Source organism: Phoca vitulina, unplaced genomic scaffold, assembly GCF_004348235.1.
Source record: "Phoca vitulina isolate PV1807 unplaced genomic scaffold, GSC_HSeal_1.0 scaffold7, whole genome shotgun sequence".
Taxonomy (NCBI): Eukaryota; Metazoa; Chordata; class Mammalia; order Carnivora; family Phocidae; genus Phoca; species Phoca vitulina.
In genome coordinates this window covers 39,867,240-39,890,549 of record NW_022589710.1, presented here as the reverse complement: position 1 = coordinate 39,890,549, position 23,310 = coordinate 39,867,240, and positions in this window count along the sequence as shown.

The window sequence follows — 23,310 nt, the reverse complement described above, 5'->3', positions numbered from 1 at the left end:
CTTTTGAGTTTATCATCAAGAAATGCACTGTACCACTTGTAAGTCTCTAAATATGCCTTGTACTTTCATTTTTCCAATACGGTCCCTTCATGCTGAGTGCCCTTCTTGCATTCACCTACCTGGCAAATTCCTGCAGAGTCTTCAAACTACGTGTCAAGTGCTATGTTCTTTATATATATTCATATCTTAGCAGTGTTCACATTGTGATTTATTTACTTACTTTTCTGTCATAAGACCATCATTCTTTTGAACGCAAGATCACTGTTTGTGTGTTTTTTTCATTTTAGTATTGGTGGTTAGCGCATAGTAGCTACTCAATAATCACCTAAAGAACTGAACTAAACCATGATAAAGACCATTGTTTCTTTTTCAGGTCCTAGATTGGGTTTTATCCAATCACCAAGGACTTGTGAACAGGGCTCTGGCATTGCATAACTCCAGGGACCCCATTCACATAGAATATAGTGGGAATGGGGCCCCTAAGTCTACACAGTATGGTGGCTTTGCTTATGGAACTCCTGCCATAGGCCAGGCTAATGGGGGGAATCTAAGTAGCAACTTACTCTCTAGTTACAGAGACAGAGCTAATATGGAAAGACGCAATAAAGACATAGTCAAGAGTGGCCCTGCCTATGGGTGCAGCAGGAGGCCTGGAAAAGGAGAGATCAGTGTGGACTATAGTCACTGGGAAAGGCTTTGTGAAGAAATTGCACTATCCATGATGAATGGGGTAGAAAATAGAATGATAAAAAGAAAGCATGCAGAGCCCAGTGTATTTTTAGGTCGTTGAAACTATTCTCTATGATATTATAATGGTAGATACATGTCACCAAACATCTATCCAAACTCATAGAATGTACAACACCAAGACTGAACCCTAATGTGAACTGCGGACTTTGGGTGATAATGATGTGCCATGGTAGGTTCATTGACTGTAAGAAATGCACCACTTTGTCAGGGGATGTAGATAGTGGAGGAGATTATGCATGTGTAGGGACAGGAGGTGTATAGGAAATCTCTTTACTTTCTGTCAATTTTGATGTGAACATAAAACTTCTCTAAAAAATAAAGTCTATTCAATAATTTAAAAAGAATGAGTCTATTTGGGATATTAATAAGAACAAGTATATTGAAAAAGAAGCAAGCAAAGCACAGAGGAAGATAATAAACGATGTGGCCTGACCATAGATGGTGGGAGGGAGTATGGATTGAAGAGTAATGAGAAATTAGGTTGGAGAAGTAAGGTGGGGCAGACAATGAAGAATCTTGAAAGCCAAGCAGAGAAGTTGAGACTTGATTTTGGAGAACATTGGGAACCTTATAGGTTTTAGGGCTGAGAAGCAATACAACGAAAATAGTAGATGTAGAAGTGGAGTTTGAAGAGTGTTTAGAGCGAAGAGAGACTAGAACATTCTCCTAGTTATCAAGGCACCAGGAGTTTCTCCAAGCTCAGTAGGTGTATGCTATGATCTCATGACTGTTTATGGACAGAGCTGTGGAAGAGTGTGGTTGATCTGGCAGCCGTGGGCAAGATCCTACAGTGTTCCATGAGTATGTGGATCAAGGTCACATGATGAGTGGAGTCTGCATGACAGCATGTGAGACAAGGAGTTCTCAAGCTTGAGGGGCTGGCCTGGCTTTGCTGCTTACTTACTTTGCTACTGTTTGAAATTTGGCTTTGATGTTGTTTTCCTAATATCTAATAAGGATGATAAATAAGACAGTTATGTGGGCAATGGGACTTCTTGTTTATTGTTCATCTTCTTTTTTATTCTCTGGATTTTTAGTACAGAGTGTAAGAGATGAAAATGTGGTTTTCTGTATCTTGAAAACCAGACAGTCATTCAACAAAGAGTTATCGAATCTAAGGACAGAGCAGCAAAGAAAAGAGACAAAATCCCCTGCCTTTCCAGGGCTAAACATTCTAGTAAGAACCAATGTAAATTAGTTTCTCATCAGTTGGAGGGAAGGGGGAGTCCTGGAAATGTGCAGCCTGGAGCAGCTGGGAGAGAAGGTTGACAAAACCCAGGGAAATGTGGGGGGTTGGCACCAAGAATAGGGAGCAAGCTTACTTTGTTCTAGAAAAGCAGTCCTCAAATTTTCCAGCCAGCATACCCAAGGGATGCAAGTAGATATAGCCTCCCTCAGCAAGAGTGGCTTGTGGCCACAGTGGTACTAGGGAAGGATGGGAGTAGCAAACACCCTGAGAAAGAAGAGATCTGTGTTACACTCCTTAGCTGCATGGGGATAACCTGATGGAGGCATGCAGGGGAGCAGTTGCTTCTTTTGAGCACATTCTCCTAAAAACGCATCTTTTTAGCAATATCTTAAAAGATATTACTGATATGAAGATGTTAAGCCCATCATGAAAAAGCACTAGGGAAAAAACAAGAGTCAGTCTGTCCAGTATGTAGTCAAGATATTAATGATCAGGCATGAGATGTAGAGAGAAGCGGGGGCAGGTATGGGGGAAAGAGGTCAGCCTTCTTTATATGTCTGGATATCGGAACCTGGTGAAACTGCTGGTCAGCTCTGGAGAATTATTGTAAAACTGGGTCAATGGATCAAAGTCACAAAGTGGTGGATTCTATCTCAATATAAGAAAGAACTTCCTGAGGATGAAAACTTTCCAACAATGGCTCAGATGTCTTCCCAAAGTAGTGCGTATCCCATCCTGGAAGAATTCAAACCCCGTGATGGTCATCTGTCAGAGCATCCTGTGTTGGGATGACCAAGCAAAGCCTCTAATGCTTCAAATCTCAGATTCTGCTAATGGAAGGTAGAGGCCTGAAGAGTGGGATGAATCTGAGGACTATTCTTACCCAGAGCCCAGAGAAAAACCTTCCAGCAACAATCATAGGAGCCCAGAGACTGGTTCTTAAAACCGAATGGCAACAGAATCTATTCCCTCCCAGCTCTTCATCACCAAGGGCTTGGCAGTCATTCCTCCGTGTCATTATTTGAGGCTTGGAGGCATTTTCAAGATGGCTGAAATGGAGAAGTGAGAAGGTGAAGGGCCTAGTTCAAGGGGGAGACTTACCTAGGACTAGAACACAGTGAGGTTTGCTCTCAAGGGGTGCTGCAAAAACTCCAAAACAGAAAGACCTGGCTCTGACAGAGTCAGTTCTCAACTGCCCTGGGCCCTCCTTGGTCTCTTTTGAATGGGTGAACAAACGGCTCTAAATCACCTTTTGCGGGAGGAAGCCTGGTTCTCACCGGAGGGACTGAAATTGGCCCCTGATAAAGCAGCATGTCCTGTCTGGCTCCCCATCCACACCTTCCCAGCTGGGCCCCACTGTGGATGCTGTGGAGTTCAAAGACACTGCTTCCCTTGGACCCACATCAAGGACTGGAATGAGAAAAGGGTCCTCTGACCCTCCCATAGTGAAGGATGGGACCACCTTTGTGTTGCATGTGTTGAGAGGGGGAGTAGATTTTTCCTGTCACTATTGTGTTTTCATGCACTGGATGTAGACTATCTAAAAACAATCATCGGAAATAGTCTTTCACCTATGGCCCGGGGCTGGAGCCTGGCCCAGTGTGGGGACAGGCTGTGTCCACCCAGGGGGAACCTGGTGGCCCATGTTTAGGACACTCAGTAGGGGGCACGGCTGGGCTTTCCTAGCTCCTGCCTTAAACACTGGTGCTCTGTGACTCCCTTCTAGCTAGACCACGGGCTCTAATTGCAAGTGCCTTCTGCTTCCCAGTTTTCTCCACGGAGACAAACACCTGGAGGCCAAACCTTATCCTAAGTCCCACAATCCACCTCAATCTTAAAGTTTTCCACTTCCCTTTAATCCAATTTGATAGTCAAGACCATTCCAAGCCTGAAGTTCAGCCCTCTCCTGAGCTCTTGGGAAGGTGCCACGCGGTGGTGGCAAGCCGTGTGGGGAGACAGTCGGATTTCCACCCACCCTGAGGTTAAGGCTGCTGGGTGCTGGTGGTGGGAAGCTGATGAACTCTGTGGCTGGAAGTAAGGGAGGGGAAGGCTCCTCCAACCAGAGCTCCCCCACTCAGGCCTGGACCAGTCTCCTCTCTGGGAAAGAGGACCAGGCCACATTCTTTCTCACAGGCCTGTCCCACACTGGGAGAGATCGCCAAGCTCCAGAGGCCTCCTGTTATCGAAAGTGCCCCAGCAGTGCTAACAGGGGCGGTCCGGGCCTCTGCCGTGCGACCTCTCCTCAAAGGAGCAGCTGGACAAGCCATGAGCCAACACCCACAGGCTGAAAAGGAGATCGGGTACATTAAGGAGGGAAAAAATGAGAAGCATGAAGATTTGTACCAGACAGATCCTGGCCACAGCAAGCCTCTCTGCAGCCTTTTCCCACCATTCTCTGCCGGCCCTGAGGTTTCAAGGACCCAGTGGAGAAAAATGGACCCCCAAACTGATTATGACCCAACTTCCCCAAAAGACGTAGATCACCCCCTTTTTTTGCCCCTAACACCAGGTGGAGCAAATGCTATTAATAGCCCCGGCGCCTTCCCAGTCCACACTGGGTATGCAGGGCTGGAGGCTGCTTCTCGAACGCAGGTAGCTGTTCTGAAACAGGTTTGGGAAAGTGATCTTTGGCACATAATGAAAAGGGTGTGTATGTGTGTGGGGGGGGTACCCAAGAACTCTCTATCAGGGCCAATAATATTTTTAATTGCTGAGAATTGGCCTGTGGTTGTTGCTCAAGGCTACAGCGCGCAGGCTTGCCAAGCATCGGAAACTAATTTCAGAGGAGGTAAGAAAGCACGTCCCAAGGACTGTTCATTACGGAGCTGTCATTTCTTGTGGAAAGTCAGGTGGCTCCTCGGCGTTTATACAGTCCTCTCCCTACCACCTCTCCCTCTTTTGTTCCCATCTAGAAAGGGAGCAGTGAACTTGAGCAATCTGGGAATCTGGGTTTCTGCCCTCCTCCCGAAGCATGACCGATGGCCCATTTTTCAAGCCAAATCTCACCCCTTGCAGGCAGCTGTCAGGAAACCACAGAAGGCTCTTTGCAGGAGCACAAGAAATGGCTGGTTCTAATCTGGAGAAGAAAATGAATTAACAAGGCAGCTACTTAGGGAAGAATGTTTTCTTTCCTTCAGCCTCAGCCTGCATATTTTCACAACATGTGTACTCTGTTACCTTGTCACTTCCCTGTTTTCTTTGGGTAAATAACTGGGCTCTGGACTTAGGGGAAAGAAAGAAAGCAAGCCAGCCAGCCAGCTTGGGAGTATCACCGGGAAGGCTTGCCTGGCTGAGCTGGAAGGGAAGAAGGAGTATGCTCTGGGCATGAAAGGGGCGCATTGCAAACCCAGCCCGGCCCGTTCTGGATGGGGCTTTTCACTGACCTCTGCAAGTCACCGTGTGGGAGTCAGAGAAGGGAGGGGAAACCTGCTCCCGCAGCCTTGGGGCCTGCAGGCCCGGGGCTGGGGGAAATAAAGAACTTTTCTCCTTTGCCAAGTCAAATGGAAAGCCCTCTCTGAACTCGACAGAGTCAACAAGGCACACTGTGGCTCTGCTCCCAGCCTCTGCCTTCCCACTGGCCTGGGGGCCGCCAGGGTGAGGGAGGACGCCCTCCCGGCCCCCTCACCGTGCCCACGGTGAACCTTGGCAGGACCCGGGTCCTTCCGTGGAGCAACAGGCATAGGGTCTTTGTGGAGATCCATGGCCAGTGTTTGCATGTGTAGGCAACATTCTCCATCTAGAAAATGCCCGAAGGTTTTTGAGTCTCTGTCTTGCAGAGGTGTTGCTCCGTCCCTCTTCCCTTCTCTGGACTAGGAATGCTGGCCTTGTCTGTGCCATACACCAGAGGAGCACAAAACCACACTGGTTTTGTAGGATACCTTTTAGATACGCACTGTTGATGAGGGTGCAAGGGAATGACTAGTTTGTGGGGAACGATGAGTTAGTTACTCTGCTGAATTAGGGTCTTTTATTCATAAAGCTGTAGCGACACTTATTGTTTAGGTCCTCACAGTGAGTCATTAGAACAGAGAGCCAACGCTAATGTTGCTCCGAATATTGCACGGCATATAAAAGGAGTTCGTTTACCTCGCGCCACAACACGCCTGTGGGTGCTGGATCCATCCTGCAGGGGGAAACCGAGGCAGAGAGCACTCGATTTTGTGCTGAGACCAGCACAAAAGCCCCCACAGGCAACAGGACAAAGGCACAGGGGGATTCACTGGGTGCTATCTGGGCTTCTGCATATGTGCATTTCCTTTCCCCATCTGCTCAGGACCCTTTGATTCCAACCTTGAACTCCCTATCTCACTTTGTAGATCACACAGCCTTCATCAGGCAGAGGTTTGGCATTCAAAACCGGAGTTTTTGGTTGCAAAGGTCTGGCCCCCACCTGTGGAGCGGTTCCTTCAGTATGACTGGAAGGGGCGGCGGATGTCCCGCAAGGCAGGGCGGCTTGGAGAGGAAGGGGGCTGCCGCCGCCGCCTAGTCCACAAGAGCACTTGCAGGACAGCAAGGGCTTGCAGCGGGAGCAAGAGGGAGACCCCAAAGCTTGCTGGGAACAGAGAGACAAGGACCCTCAGGGGCTATCCAAATTATTCATGTGGTCTAATTCGACAAGAGGTAGCTGCTCCCGGCAGCTGCGAGAACAAAGACGGCAGCTCGCCTTCCTCCAGCCCTGGCCGCTCCCAGGCCTGCCGAGCGCTTGGCGCAGTGACCTCAGCTACTCCCCACGAACCCCCTGAGCTGAGCTGGAGGAGCTTCCTCCTCAGAATTAGGGCGTTCGGGAGCAGCTCCTCTGTCTGGCTTGATGATGCCTCCCACCCCCCCATTCCAGGAGAAGGTTCTACCAGCACCATCCCCAGTGGCAGAAGATTGACACGGCTCTTCAGTCACGGGGCCAGCAGTGTTTCCATGTGGAACCCCACAGCGCTGGTCCCTGAGCCGTCACACTGGGAACCTGCCTCCACCCAGCTCCCGGGTGCGGGCTCGCACCTCTCCGGTTTACACCGGCGCCTCGGTCGTGCTCTTGCTCTTCTGTCTTTACTGCGGCCTAGTCACCTCCACTAAGTGCCCTGGGCATGCTTTGCTGAGCTGAGGCCCCTGTGAGCATGCCTGGCCAAGCACTAAGCCACATTGCTCCCAGGGTGGCCCCTAGGCCACCAGCACCAGTCTTCTAGGTGCTTCAAGAATGCACATTCTCTGGCTCAGTAAGATTTTTGGCATTGGGACTGGAAATCTTCATTCTTAACAAGCTCCCCAAGGGACTCTGATGCTCCCTGCAGTTTGAGGCCCACCAGAGAGGCTCTCTCTGAACTAGGTTGTGTTGAACATAAGGCAGATGTGGCCCAGCAGAAACCGGGCACTCTGCCTCTTGTCCCCCCGGGGCTCTTGGGTGGGCACCGTGCGAAGGGCTCAGAGTGTGTTTGGGCACAGGCATGGGTGTTCTTACGTGGGGAGGCCGGGGTGAAAGGAATCGGGGGGTGGCAGAGAGGGTTTAGGAGGCTGTGCACCATTTCTGCCAGGCTATTGAGAAGCCCTAGATGGCAAAGGCCCTGGCAAAAAGTCTCCAGCGAAGGTTCCAAGCAGAATGCCTCCAAAACCCCATTAAAAAGGCATTCCTAAATCTGGCCCATTTCCTGCTGGAGGATCCCAGCAAGCAGGATGGAGTGAATCAGACCCTAGGGCTTTCAGAAGGGAAGTCAGGCAGCCTTGCGAAGAGGAGAAAGCAGGGTGAAGCCCCAGGTGGGCCACCTGGGGCAGAGGAGTATGTGAGGGTAAGAGCCATTTCAAGGCCTCTGAAGGTCACTTTCAGAGAGGCGTGGAGAGAGGGAGCTTTTGAGGGACCCTGAGCCCCTGGCTCATTAAAGGCATCCCAGGCAGGCCACTGTGTCCAGAAAATGAGATGGAGCTTTTAGTCAAGACAGTTTGGAGTTTGAAAAAAAAAAAGAAAGTTCTTTTAAAAATCCTTCATAAAATTGAAAAAGGAACGGGTTCCCCCCCCCCCCCCCCGCCACCTCACCAACAACCCCAGGACAACTGAACACAAAGGACTTTAAACTTGGCGTGTAGCAAGACCTCCATGAAAATAATTTCCCAGCTCATTTGCAGGGAAAACGGTGCTATTTTTGTGACCACCTATAACATCTGGGCATGCTCAGTGGAAGTAACTCAAGTGAAAAATCTATTAGTTGGGGAAGTGGGGCACAGAGGAGATACAGAAGGAAGTGGCGTGAGTCGGGGAGCCTCTGGGTGTGCGCAGACCCGACTTCTACGTGTCGCGACCTGTTTGTGCCCCCGTGGACCTGGACGAGCCATGTCATGTGTCCGGGTCTGGGTCTTCTCCTCTGAAACAAGGTAGGGGAGAATGTCGCTCGGCCAGCAGAGCTGCTGCCCTGTGGCCCGGGCCCCCCCGCCACCCCCCTGGGCGGCCACACATGCCTCTGTCTATCCCGCATGCTCCTGTCCTTGTCAGAGTCCACCCCCAGCCAAGACAGACCTTTCCCATCATCTCGTTAGTGGGAAAACCACAGGAAACAGATTAAGAGCAGCTCTGTGGTCTCTAGATTAATAAAATTAGGGCATTACTCAGAACTGCTCCTATGATTGGTATTTATATAGTGTCAAATATGTATTTATTAGTGTCATATATATTTATATGATGTCATACATCACATATACGAATCACATGTCCCTGCCGTTTGTATTTATATAGTGTCATTTGCAGTGTCATATGTATTTATATAGTATCATACATATTATGATATCATATATGATCATACATATATGATACAATATAAATACAAATCAGGGGTATTTGTATGCATATTACAAATAACCTATTATATCATAGTTATATATAGGTAAATGCATATTGTAGGTATTTTTATATACATATATACACACATATGTGTGTGTAGGTATTTGTGTGGATATATATATATATATGACATTATATAAATACTAATCACAGATACACACACACACATACACAAACACACAGTCACTAGTTGAGTAACCTAAGGCTTCCCAGTGAGACCATGGACAATAAACATTTGACTCCTATTGTGGGTTGAATTGCATCCCAAGAAAATATATTGAAATCCTTATCTGTAAATATGACCTTATTTGGAAATAGGGTCTTTGCAGATGTTAACTAAGCTGGAAGTTAAGAGAAGGTCATGCCAGGGGAGGGTGGGCCCTTGTTCCAAAATGACTGGTGTCCTTATAAGAAGAGACAGACTTAGACATCCACAGGGAGATGACACAGACCCACAGGGAAAACAGCCACAGGAAGATGGAGGCAGAGATGGGTGTGATGCATCTACAAGCCAAGGATCAACATGGTTGCCGGCAACCACCAGGAGCTGGAAGAGGCAAGGAAGGAGACTCCCCTAGAGCTTTCTGGTGGTGGGGCCCTTCTGACACTGTGATTCAAACTTCCAGCCCCCTGAACTGTGAAAGAATACACGGCTGCCATTTTAAGCCACCCAGTTAAGCACCAGTGTGTGGCACCTTGTTAGGACATCCCCAGGAAACTAACAGGACTCCTGCTACAGAGTGGTAGGGAAGCACTGACCAGGCCTTTGCATCTGCTGAGCCCCCTGTTCTTGGCTGCTTTCCCTGGCTCGCTCTCTCCTGGGGAAGGGGTGGGGTGGAGATATTTAAGTGTTTCCAACTGAAGCCAACACTTGAAAGGTTATGAAGGCCCCCACACCCCCTGTTCCTCTGTGGTGATGGCTGATGGCTCAGGCCACCCCTCTACCACCCTCAGCCCAAGCTGGATCATCTGGAACTGGGGAGAGAGGACGATACTTCATAGCCTTACTCTCCCGCACCAGCACCAGTGGCTTTGAGCCCTCAAAGGGTGCTGGGAATTTATGGGTAGTCTGCCTCTGGATCAGAGTTCCTGCTGTGAGAGGTTCTCTTTTTTCACTTTAATGGTACACAGGAATTCTTCCCATGCCCCCTCAAAACAGCTACACATCTTTTTAAAATTTGCACCTTTTTTTTCAGGCTGGTTTCCTATGGTGAAGGAGAGGCTAGGAAATGCCCAATAAATCATCTGTCTGTCCTCACTCAATTGAAAGGCAGGAAATGCAGAGAACAGTCCCTTACCTTTTCCACTTTGCATATAACAAGAGCTATTGGGACCTTTCCGAGGGCAGCCCCTCTGACAGTAATACTAATTCTTCAAGGCACTGGAGTTGTTCCCAGGGACTAGACCCAAGGGGGCAGGCACATTTGGGATGTTGATTGCCTTCACTACCAGCACTTTCCATGGGCAAACTTTCCAGGACTTGCCCTGGGAATTTGGGTCAAGGAATTTGCAATCTAGATGGTACAACAGCTAAATCGTGTCCAAGAAGATAATGACCACCTACAAGGGAGTTTATGGAGAATGTCCAAGGAGAGGTTGAGGGTGTGTGGGGAGGAACAGAGGATGCTTCCTGGTAGCCAGCAAAGACTTCTTGGAAGAGGTGAAGAAAGCTCTGGGCGGAGGTGTGAAGACTCGCAAGGTTTGGGAACATAAGAAGAAGGGATGAGACTGCTGGAGAGGCTGGGGACTCCTGAGAACAGCCTGGAATGGGGGGTGAGAGAGGCAGAAAAGCATATGGCTAAGCCAGGGAACCGTGGAACCCCATGGTGTGTGGAAAAGTTCAGGTGGGGTGGCAGGGAACGAGGCTGGCAAGGTAAGCGGAGGCACTTCTCCAAGAGGCCTCGAGAGCCTGGCTGAGGATTGAGGACCTGGAGAGAGGGGGACTGGAATTGTGCTTGTGACCTGTGCAAAGGGCTGGCCGTCCCTGCAACACGGCTTCCACTTGGACTCTCAGTCAGAGAAACACGGCAACTCCTAACACTTTGGGGCCTAATGTGATCGTTACTGCAGGTTTTCTCCAGAAGCCATGCAGGGGGTTCCCACAGTGCATTCACACCATACCCTCCCCAAACATTTCCCCTCTGGTTTCCCACACTCAGATTACCCCTCAATCTCTCCTTTACTCTCGTTCTCTTTCTAGCCACCTCCCCTTTGCCTGCCCCACCTCCACCCTGTGGGTCCCCCCACTGCTGTGGGCTCCTCCTCTTCTGACCTGCTTTACTCCCCCCTCAACCCTGGCACCTGCCATTCAGGACAGGTGAGCCTCTCCTTAGGGAATTAGAGGCGTCTTCTGCTGTGCCCACTTTTCTCCCCATGACTTAGCCCTCCAGCTAGCCTGGGGCCACAATCCTCCATCTGGCTCTGGCTTCTGGAACAATCTCAGGGAGGGGGAGATGCGGGCCTGCACTGCAAGGAGGGAGGGCACAGACAGGAGAGCTGGGAGGAGGCCACTGGTTCCTGGGCCTGGCCTGAGCAAGGCTCTAGGAAGAAAAGACCCCAAAGGGAGATAGGAAAGTCAGACCAAAAGGTGGCCCTGGGTCTGGACAGACTTTCAAGTTTGAGGTCTGTCCCGTTTACAGACTGGGAGCCATAAGCCTGAGTCTGTTCTGTTTACTCAGCTTCTCTAGGCCCTAGCACGGCGCTGAACATTCGGTGAACATTCAGTACATATCTACTGAATTAATGAATGTGGGGACGAAGGGTGGAGTGTGTAAGTGAGTAACTGAGCAGTGCTCCAACTGAAGAGAAGGGACCCTCTGCAATCCCATGGCAGGTGATGGGATTCAGAACATGCTACCCCAAAACACGGCACCTTGGCATATTGGGTATTTTTAGCTGAAGGAGTAGGAGGAGATGGCAGAAGCAGGCGTGTCACTCTGGGCCCCTCCCTCCCCACCCTGCTGCTCACCAACACTGCTCCCCTGAAACAGGTCATAAAGCCCTCATGTGAGGGGTGCCCTTCCCATACCCATAGGCATCTCTTATCCCCAAAGAAAAAGGGACAAGGAGAGGAATCCTCGCAGACAGGCTTTCCTAAGCTTCCCCACAGTTTACTACACTTGCCCCCTGTTCCTTAACCTATCCCATTCCTCCACGACTGCCCACCCCTCGGCAAACCTAGCATCACAATACTCAGATCCAGCTGTTTCTTCAGGCCTCCATTTCCTTGTGGAGGCTCCCGTGTCACATACGACTTACATCACCCAAAATGGGTGCTTTTTCTCCTGCTACACTGTCTTTGTCAGTTTAATTTTCAGATCCAGCCAGGGACCCCAAGAGGGGTGAGGAAAACCTTTTCCTTCTGTATACAGGTCAATGAACAGATGTCCCAGGATTCCCCTGCCCAGCTGCCCACAAAGGTGGCAATTCCAACAGGTGAGCGGGAGGGAGCCTCCCTCCACCAAGGTGTCCCCTGCCTGTCTCCCATCTGCCCTGCACTGATTCACACCTGGCTGGAGTCACGGATGGTGTGGGACATGCCCGAGGAGACCCTGAGTCCCCCTCCCACCAGATGGACCAGGAGACCCTGGCTGGTCCAGGGTGTGACTCACCCACTTCCCTTGATGTGGGTTTTCCCTGCAATATCTGTTTCATGGATTGATGTCAAGGCTTAATGCATTATCCCTTCCAGAAATACTGCAATTGTAAAAGATGACCGTGCCGAGCAGATAACACTTAGCATGGGAGAAGGGAAAGAGAGAAAGGGAACAAACGTGTAATAATTCCCTATCATGAGCTAGTCACTGTGCTGATGTTCTTAAGGGTTTTTTATGTATTCTAATACCTCTACTGTTAGTCATTCAACAATTACTCTTTGAGCGCCTGATATGTTCCAGGCTTGTTTAAGGCATGGGAAAAAGCAGGGAACAAAACAGACAGAAATCCTGTCCTCATCACGCATTCTAGCAGAGAAACAAGAAAATGAATAGAACGCATAGCCTATTAGAAAGTGATCAGTGCTGTGGAGAAAAATAAAGCAGGGAAGGAAGACAAGGAAGTGCCGGCAGTGGGTGAGGGTGGCCGGAGGAGTGCAATTTAAAACAAGGTGGTCCGGGAAGGCACCACTGAGAAGGTGACAATTTAAGCAAAGACTCGAAGAGGGTAGGGCATGAGTCGTGGCCACATCTGGAGGAGAAGATTCTAGGTATAAGAACCACCTGCGTAGGGAATGGTCCCGCAGCAGGAATGTGCATGGTCTGTTCCAGGCACAGCAAGACCAGTCTGGCAGGTAAAACACTAAGCCCTCTCTCTAAACATGGGAAGAACTGGCTCTTCCTGGTAGCTCAGCAGGTTAATTCATCTTGCTAAGGAGGTCAAGGTCGCAGGCAGAGGATATATTTGTTTTCCAACAAAAGTCATCTTGCAAGGACAAAGAACTTGGTCACAAAAGAATGTATTCATTATTCCAACTCTGTCCTTCATGCTGGTCTGGAGCCCAATTCCACTGCTGTTTGCACTGAGACAAATCATGCTATCTGAGCCTCAGTTTTCTCTTCTGCAAAATGGGGAATAAAGTTTAATAACACCTATCCCAAGAGATTAGGCTAATACATCGCATAAAGCACTTTGTAAACGGTGACACGTTATAGAAACCGTTCATTGCTGTTATTATTATACCGTAAGAGCAACTCAGGGTCTACATCCAACTCAGGTTGGGTCTGTAAATCCATTTTCATAGGCAAAGAGAACCTCTTAGCTCTCTTTGCTAGGTTGCAAAACTATTTTTACTTAGGTGTTACCGTAATCTTCCTATTTGGGGTGGAAAAAGATTTCACGAGGCTCTCACCAGCCCCTCTGAACTTTGGCTGGATCTGTCAGACCATTTCCCAAACCTGAGTCAATTCTATCCCCACCCTTACCCTCACCCCACCTTGGCTTCTGTCTCCCAGCTTTGTGGAGAGACTTGGGAGTCTGTGTCAATGGTCTCTATCGCTAAATCCCACGGGGTGACCACAACTGGGCTCTCAGTGGTGCCAAACAATTTTCATCCTTTGGTTAAGTCCTTGTTTGCTTCCTGCGGTGAGAGCTCGGCAGCCTAGTCCCCAGCCCCTCCGCCCCTCCCCTCACTCTGGGCACATGGCTGGGCTGCAGCTGCACTGGGAGGTACAAGTTCAAACACACGGGCTCCTCCCCGCCTGGACATTCCTTACCAGACCTCAGTCTCCCCTTTACTCCACCCTTGTTCTCTAGATCCAGAGCCAACACCATCTCCCTGCGGAGGGGATGATCTCTTCCTGTGCCCATGGCCGATAGCATGCTTTCTATAGAAATAATCAGAGTGACCCCAAAGAACTTAGGAATAAGGAAGCTAATTGCTGTATTGTTTATTTTAAAAACTGAGAAGCGACTCTATGTCCAACCAAAGGGGATTGATTAAACTGATGATGGGCGCAGCCATGAGACGGCCAGGAAAACTTGATATCAACAGTATGTCCCAATCTTGCCAAAAGCCAAATAAAATCGGCAACAACAAACACAAACATTGCGTATGGGGGCGGGGGGGGAAGACTGGAAGGAAATATACAAAAATATAAACAATGATTATCTTCAGGCGATGAAATTATGAGGGATTTTTTACTTTTAGTATTTTGCTACATTCTGAAATGTCTCCTGTAAGCAGACAGTATTTTTTATAATTAGAACAAACAGCAAAAATATGATTAACACTTCTCTGTAAAAGCTACATGTGCTTCAGTTCTTCTTGTCCCTTTAAAAGCAGCCTTTCCCCGGTGGGGTCTGGTTGGCAGCTTGTCAGTAACTCTCATGACAAGGAAGGCCTAGAAGAAAACCATAACCAATTAACATTACCGCGGGAGCTGAGGCATGCAGAATGGAAATGCCTCAATGGGAACATGTTATTACTAATTTTTTTTTCCATCGTGGGACAGGTGTTTAGAGGAATGTGCTAAATTTGCTTCAGATAATTTATTTTTTAAGTACTATGGTTACTTCATTTTTCTGCCTCTGTTTACATGAGAACCTTTACTGTGGGGAAGCATTTAGGGCAGATACTTCGTTCTAAGCCTGTTTAACCTTTTTACCTGAGGCCCTATTGTGTGCCCACCGTGGTGATACAAGGGGTTGCCTGTCGGTGTTTCTTACCAGGGGTTTGGAAATGTTTGGGGGGTGATTGTGATTGTCCAAATGATTGAAGGAAAGTGCTATTGACTTAGAGGCTGAGGGCCAGGCTTGCTGAATATTCAATACTATCTGGGACAGTCCCATGTAACCAAGAATTGAGGTCCCTCTCAGGCCACACCCTGGGGGAGAAGCCATGAACGGGACAGTGGAGGCAGACAATGTCTGGAAGGGCCAGAGAGAAAGGAGGGCCTGGCTGCTTCTCAGCCTTATGCTAGGATTCAGGGTCACCGGATCTCCCCAGTTTGTCAGTGTAGCCAGAAGTGTAGATGATGATGTAAAATTTCCCGATTTTTTAAAAACACTGCCTGGGCCAAACAAAACACATCTGTAGGCCAGATTTGGCCCTCAGGTTGCCAATCGGCAGCCTGTCTTAGGGAAAGACACAGTCCCTGTCTCCATGAGAGGAGTATGACGGAGCCCGTAGGAGTTCGAGTTCAAGTTCTAGAGTGGAACAAGCTGGGTTCAAATCCCAGCTCTGTCATTCACTACCTACAATTGCAAGCAAGTGAACATCCTCTGACCCTCACTTTCCTCCTCCCTAAAATGGAACCAATGGGAACACTCACTGGTTCATTACAGAGGTGAATCCAGGAAGGGGAAGTCCCCAGTGGGTGCACATGGGAAATGCTTCATGCAGTAGGATCGCAGTCTAGAATCAGTACTTTCTGTGAAGAGTCCACTGTGCTAGGTGCTGAGGGCTTATACATAAGTGTGAGAGAAAGCCCTGACCCAGAGGTGTTTTCATTCTGGGAAAAGAGATGAACCCGGGTCATAAATATTGTAAGCCGGTCAGATGTAGGAATGTGACCGACATCAGACAGTTTTAGGAGATCAGAGGCTGGTACCTCTCATGAAGGTGGTGGGGGGTCGGGGAGAGGGAGTCTAGCCAGGGAGAGAGGGAGGGAAGGAGTGGCCTAAGCCAAGGACTGATTATAAAATCATAGTAAGAACTAAATGCTTCCCACATGCTGGCCGTTCTCTGGGCACTCCATGGGGTGGCAGATCTGCTCCTTTGGCCTCATACACAGGAGGGATAAAGCATGATACTGGAAAGTTCCCCTGGAGCCGGGGCATGGGGGTGCTGACTGCCAGGCCAGAGCATGGTGGAGTATTCAATTTGTGGGCAGAGGAGTGGAAGCAAGGAAGTGACCTGCAGGAGCAGTACTCTGGGGTGGCACACAGGACGGAATGGACGTGGAGACGAGGCAGCAGACTTGTGGGGAGGCCATGCGTGAGGCCAGGGGATGGGTGGGGTGGGGTGGGGAGCCCCGTGGAGAGTTTTCATTACCACGTCTTTGTACGGACCCAATTTGGGGGGTGGTGGGGGATGCGGTCCAAACTGATTGCCTAGGGGACAAGGGGAATTTTATAGAGGGAAAACAGTTTTAAACTCCTGTCTTGTACCATCTCCACGCCCTCCTTCCTCTCCCTCCACTAACATGTCCCTGTTCTCCATTGACCAGGCCTCGTGGTTATAAATACCTTCTCCTTAACTATTTTTGAAAAAATTGGAAGCAATGCCCCTCTCTCACTCATGTGCTGTTATTTTCAAATCTCTCCAGAAGGCCTGTACCTACCCTCCCCGCCCCCCGCCCCCCAACCTCTCTAGAACACAGATGACTGCAAGGATGGACAGCTTGAGCTTCTAGACTTCTGGCCCATCGGGGCTGGCTGATATAAAATCCCATACTGCGAATGAAGAAAGAGTGTGCTTAGTGAATTCTATGAAACGCTTTGTTTTTGTTTTTTTTTTAGGGGGAAGTTGTTAATCCACTAGAATTAACTGTTTCCAAGTACTCCGATCTATTTGCATGTCAACAGGCAAAATGCTGTTTACACAGGAGGCCCATCTTTTTCTCAAAGTAGACCAGGCCACACCTCTTCTAGGGAACACTGTGTTAGCTGTGATTCTGATTTACTCTATAGGACTATAGGACGGAGAGCAATAAGACCATTTTGCTGGGGATGTTTGATGCCTGAGCTTCTCTAGACCCTAATCTGAACTAGTCCAGATCAGTGCAGCTTCGCTGCAAGGCAGCTTCAGCATGAACAGCTCGCAGCAGTAAGGAACTGCTACGAGAGTCCGAGCGGACCAGGGTTTTCTTAGGGCAAGTTTCCTATCACGGGAGGAGACCAGCCGTCATATACTAGCACTAGGATCCTGCCGTGGCTTCCCCCAGGAATCAGTAACAAAGAAACACCTATCAGACCTTTTTTCTTTCTTCTAGAGGTTTCTATAAAATGTATCCAGGGCAGGAACTAAGCACCAGATGTGGGCTAACAATCCTGTGGTTACCTGGCTCTGTGATTTGGCGCAAGTGACTTCTCATCGGGTTAGACTCAAAGAAATCTGAGCAGGCTCCCGGGCTCAAGCATTCTATGACTTATAGACAGAGACTCAAAAATGAGACCTTCCAGGTCCGACTCAGAGCCTTGGAATTAGGATTGTCCTGCTGAGGAGGTGGGACAGACAGCTGGAAGTCTATCTGGTGGATTTTGAAGGACCTGACGGGGCCCTGGCCTCAAAAGTCTCAGCTCCTACTCTGATTCCCCTTGCCTGAAAAGGCCTTGAAGTCTCTCCCTGGGGGATTTGAATCTCCGACCCTGTTTGGGGTCCTGTAATCAAATGCAAATTACGCCTCTAAGCACCAAAAGGGTGGGAGGGGGGATTAGCTGACAACCCTGGGAGCGCTGCCTAAGGCCCTTGGGAGTGACGGCCCCCCACAGGGGGAGGTCAGGAGGGAAAGAACAGAAAAGGGAGAGAGCTCAGGAGGGGTCAGGGGCCTCCGGCAGCCCCCACTTCATCCCCAGTGTGCCCCGAACACGGCCCTGGGTGGGGGTCTAATCCCAGGGCAGCCTGCCCTCGGCATTGTCTCGCCCAGGTCAGGACCCCCACCCCATGTGGCACTGGATGCATTCTGGCCCCTCAGCGTCGGTGCTCTCCGTGCTAACCCGCAATTCTCCAGGCCAAGGGCCCAGACACATTTGATCTGTCCTTCTCACTCCTCCCCAGGCTCAGAGAAGTCAGGCCTGAACACAAAAAGGGGGGGGGGGCTGATGGGGCCACAGCTTGGTGAAGAGGGGCGCACAGAGGGTGGCAGAGCCAGCTGGGAACCAGCTCCCAAAGAGTAAACCAAACTGCTCTCCTCCCCTCCCCGCAACTCTTTCCAATCAGGGAGTCTAAAATTACCATATTTACAGCATCTGCAGCCAAGCCGAGCACTAAACAAGATGAATAGCGGTGACGCACAAGCTGAGTAGAAGTATGTGGCAGGGCTGGGCTGGGCGGGGGCCCAGCGTGTGTGCCCCACGCGGGAGAGCGGGCAGTCCCTGGCAGGGGGACTGACAGGATTCACCCAGCACCAAGCCCAAAGGGAGGTGGGAGACAGACAGACAAAATGTGAAGACATGATGCCGACTTTACAAAGCGTCTCCCTGCTCAAGAGGAAACTGTTGAGGTCCCGAAGACAGGATCACTGGGGTCTTGCTTACAGTGGGACACCCATGTCTGTAAGTCCTCTTCCCAGGCAGCCTTTTCCGGGGAAGCTGTGGTCAACCCACATGGACTAAATGACTCCATTCATAGAGAAGGCCCAAGAGCCTGAGCTAGGCAGCTCTGGTAGAGACCAAGGCTGGGGGGTGGGGGGAATGTTCTGGGTCGTGGTGCTCCACCACTCTGCACCAGCCTGGACTCTTCTTTCTCTGGGAGGGAAAAGGCCAGGAAAAGAGTGACTCACGACCAGCAGATGCTCTCTCAGAAGTTCAGAGCCAGGGGGGACCTCAGTCCGACAGAGACCAGGGAAGAGATGAGGCTAAGGAATCTAGGCCCCCAGACTCTAAGACCAGTGCTGATTCTCCTGCCTCAGAGGCTCACAGCAGATCCCCTGGAGCGCTAGGACTCTGAGGGATGGGATTGCTAGACCCCTCCATTCCTCCCTTTAGCTAGAACATCTTCTCTTTGGTCCGTTTTGTGTCCTGGGCTTCCCTTTAAGTTCTCATTTCATTTCTGCAACATTTTTAGTGCCTGAAATAAGCACTGGCTTGTGGTAGCAGGCAGGAAATAGAAGGTAGTAAGTAGTACATGGGTGGCAAGAAGAAAGGCAGAAGGAGGTGTTTGTAGAAACAGGGTTGGATGGGGCAGGGAATGCTGAGAAAAAGAGGTTAATATGGAGGGAAGAACACTAACTTGTGAACCAGCTTCCAGAGGAAAACCTCTTCCTTGAGAGAACTGGAACCAGCCACCATTTGCAAAAACCCTGCTGGAACCTGAAACCAGATCCCAAAGTGGGGGCCATTGGTCAAGCAACTGCTTAATCCACATGAGCCATTTTTGGTAGGAGGTGATAAGAGGCAGGATTTGCTGGTGTTTGAGTTGTAGCTGTCCACTCAAAAAATGTTTCTAAGTTGAGAACACCATTGAATAGGCACACCATTCAGCTCATGACTAAATCTGGCCCCACCCCCAGGGTCTGTTAGAAGGAGAAACTACACAGATGTGTTTCTGTTCTTCCCAGTGACCCAGAATTGCTAAGAGCCTCCCTTTACCACTAACATGGTAAGAAATGGGCAGTATTAGTCAGCCAAGATGGCAGCTCCTATTCTCACTGCTCTGTCCTGGGTGGGGCTCTGATTTCTCAATGGTGGCCAGGAGTCCCCATCTCTTCTCCTCCTACTTCTTGGACCTCCCCTGTCTTTCCATTGCTCCTCTTTCCTACTCTCTCATTAAATTGTGTTTCCTCTAGGTTTGGGCTTCTGTTGTCTCTTCGAACTCTATTCTCCTTGAGCAACCTTGCTCTCTGCTGGCTTCATTTATCACCGAAAACCTGTGACCTCAGCCCCAGCCATCTCCTGGATTGTCCACACATATTTCCGACTGTCTGCTGAACATCTCCAGTCAGGCATTCTACAGATGTCTCAAATCACACATGTCCAAAACTGATCTCATTATCTACGCTCTCCTGCTTCCCATGACAAGTCCCTCCTTGGGTTCCTCCCCTCTCCTTTCTCTCTCAATGGTATCACCAGCCACTCAGACATCCCAATGGAAACCTTAGAGTCACCCTCTGACCCCTCCTTCTCCCTCATCAAGGTCTGTCAGCGTTAACTCCAATGAGTCCTTTAAGTCTATCCCCCTCCATCTCTGCCACCATTGCCCCAGATTAGGCTCGCAGCATCTCTCTACTACTATCGTCCTTCTTATGGGATTACCCACCCTCACCCCTCAGATCCCCTCCACTCTACAAACAGGAGACAATTCTCTGAACACAGATCTGATTTGGTAAATATTGCTGAGGGCCCACTTTGTGCCCAGAACTGGGCATACAACAGTGAGTAGGACCAGGTAGGGTCCCTGTCCTCATGGGGCTCACATCCCCACTGGGGAGTCAGACAGGAACCAAGCACAGACCAGACAAGTGAATAAAATACTTCCAAGTTGTAGTAAGTGCTAGGAGAGAAATGGATCAGGGGCTGAGGTCGGAAATAATGGGGTAGGGTGGAAATCTGTGCCACCACCCACATAAAGACCTTCAAAGGCTCCTCGTTATGCACAGAACAAGGTTCAGACTCAGCTTGGCATGCAAGGCCCTTGCCAATCTGGCCCGATCTGTTTTTCAGCTCCTTTTCCACCCCCTCCTCCCTCCCCCCTCCCCTCTAAACCTATGCTCCATGTCCTATTCATCTTTGAATTCCCAGACCCGTGTTTCCTGGCAAATAACAAGCAGGTAATAAATATGTGGAAGAATGAGTGATGGACAGAGTCCCCTATATAGTCAGGCCCTTTTCCCTTTTTCACGTCTGCTTTCTGGTGAAGCTGCTTTACAACAGCTCCTTCTCCTGAGTCTCCATAGTGTTTCTCACACTATTTCTGCCCCAGCTTCTTAGAACACTTGACTGTCTCCCGTGGTAGACTGCTAGGGCAAGGGCAGTCTTGTTCCACTCTGAAGAAAATGCCTGGCACACAGCAGGTGCCTGGAACATGCCAGTTGAGCTGATGGGAAGAGCATGAAGCAAACGGAAGTGATTGGTGTTCTTTTTAGACTACTTGCTGCTAAAACAACTCCAGTGGCCAGAATAGTTGGGTGGAAAGAAGCAGTGTGAAGTCCTCATGCCAAGTGGACAGCCAGAGGCACACACCTCCTCTCACTCAAGGAACAGCCTCGAAGAGCCCAACTTTATCACTATGCCTTTACTTTGAAAATACTTTTGCACAACCAAAGCAGGGAACAATGAAGCAAATATGTACCCCTGGACTCAAAGATCTGCCTGTATCCATGAGAACAGAAACTCCCCTGGGTTGGGAGTTGGTTCTAGGGCTCAGCTTATCCTTTCACAGGATCTATGAAGAACCAGCTCCATTTCCATCTGAGCAACCTAGGGTACTTGCTTCTTTCCAAGGACCTTAAGTGAAACCTAACTTCTCTGCTTTTCCCACATCCCATTCTTGGAACTCCTTAATCATTATTCTCTGAGGCCAGAATAATTGAACACAGGGGTCTGTTGGTCTTTGGCAAATACATTTGTCAGGGTGGGGGGGAAATGGACAGGGAACCAACCATAAAAATTTTCAATAAAAATCTGATTAAAGGTAAGAATAAAAATGAGAGGTAGATTTTGTGAATTATTTTAGGCTTAGTGCCTGCTCTCAGAAAGGTACTGGGCAGGTGCCAATCTGCCTGGCTTTCTCAAATCACTGTTGATTCGTTTGAGTTTCACACATGGTCACCTTGTCCTCCTTTCTTTTTTGAATCTTTCCAGAAAGCACCCCACTCCTGACCTGAGCATTTCATTAGTCCTATCTCCTTGGAGACCATTTCAGATTTTTCTTGACAGCCTTATTTTATTCACTCTGGCTCGATGTCACCAACCCAACTGTCCTTAGCCAAGCCTCCAAAGGAAATATGATCCTCTTGCTGCGTCAGATCATTTGGAAATAGACACGATTGGCTTGGAGTCACTCCATGCAGGGCTATAAAACTGCTCTCTCTCCTTCTGAGTGGGTTGGGTCAAGCCCAAACTGAGGCAAGAGGTTTCCAAGGAATACAGAGAAGAGGACTAAAGTAAGTGGTGGTGATTCAGCCAGTGGTCCTCTTGCTTCTGAGTCAGTGTTAACCTTTCACTGGTGGCAAGTATGCATAGGCTGCCTTCACAGTCAAACAAAATGGTAAGGTCTTCAGCACTGGGGTTCATGAAACATTTGACAAGACTAGCAGGGTTGCAGGCTTGGTGCGAATCTCTTCATTCAAGCCAATTTCTAGTCTAAATTTTTATGTTTCCAAGAGAAAGGAAAGTTAGGTAAATTGATTGTGAGATTTATGTATCTTGTGCAAAGTTGGCAAGGAGTTTATATTTCTATTGGGCCAACTCGACAAACTACCATTGAAATTCTCACATACGTTGTCTCAAGTTCTCTTTGGAATCTCACATAGGATCAGTTTCTTCTTTGAACTAATTTTGCACTGTGTCCTTTTGTTCTAACTGCTTGAGAGCCTCCGTGGTCTAGTGAAAGAGGCTAAGTTGGAATCAGAACACCAGGGTCAAAGTCCCAGCTCTATCATTCTTTGGAAAAGTTATTTAGCATTGCCTCATCTACAAAATGGGAATTGTGCTACTTGTTTTGCAAACCATAAAGCAACATATAAACATAGGGAGGTTTTAACCTTAGCAGTGGCTGTGTGGTTGAAAATGAAGTGATTCTCCATATGCTGTTGAAGCCGTGGACAAAAGCAATGTGATGAGAACATGAATGTGGATGATCAGGTGAGCAGGACACTGACTGCCCTGATAGAAAGCCTAGTTTTAACTCAAGCCAATTCTTTTAATCTCATTAATTAGGATTTTATACAATCTTTTACTTAAGATAAGTCTTAGAAGTAAACCATTCAATCTTGTACCCAATGGAAGAATTTTCCTCCATTTTTCCACCAAGAATATCTTGATAATGCTTGATAATCAATAATACGCCTTTACTGAATGGCTTCTAGGTCCCAGACCTCTAGCTTCTAAGGAATAGGAATAAGTCTTTGACTTCAAGGGATTTAGTCCTTCGAGGAAGATATGCTTTTAGAACAGACAGTCATGGAGACAAAGCTAGAAGGGCAACAAACTGTCTAGGGCAGGGGTTGGCAAACTATAGCCCTAGGGCCAAATCTGGCCCACCACCTATTTTTATAAAGACAGTTTGGTTGGAACACAGTCACGCTCATTTGTTTCCATACGTATTATCCATGGCTGCTTTGGTGATACAATAGCAGAATTGAGGAGTGGTGACAGAAACAGCACAGCCTGCACAACTCGAAATATTTACTATCTGGCCCTTTATAGAAAACGTTTGCTGACCTCTGGTCTAAGGGAA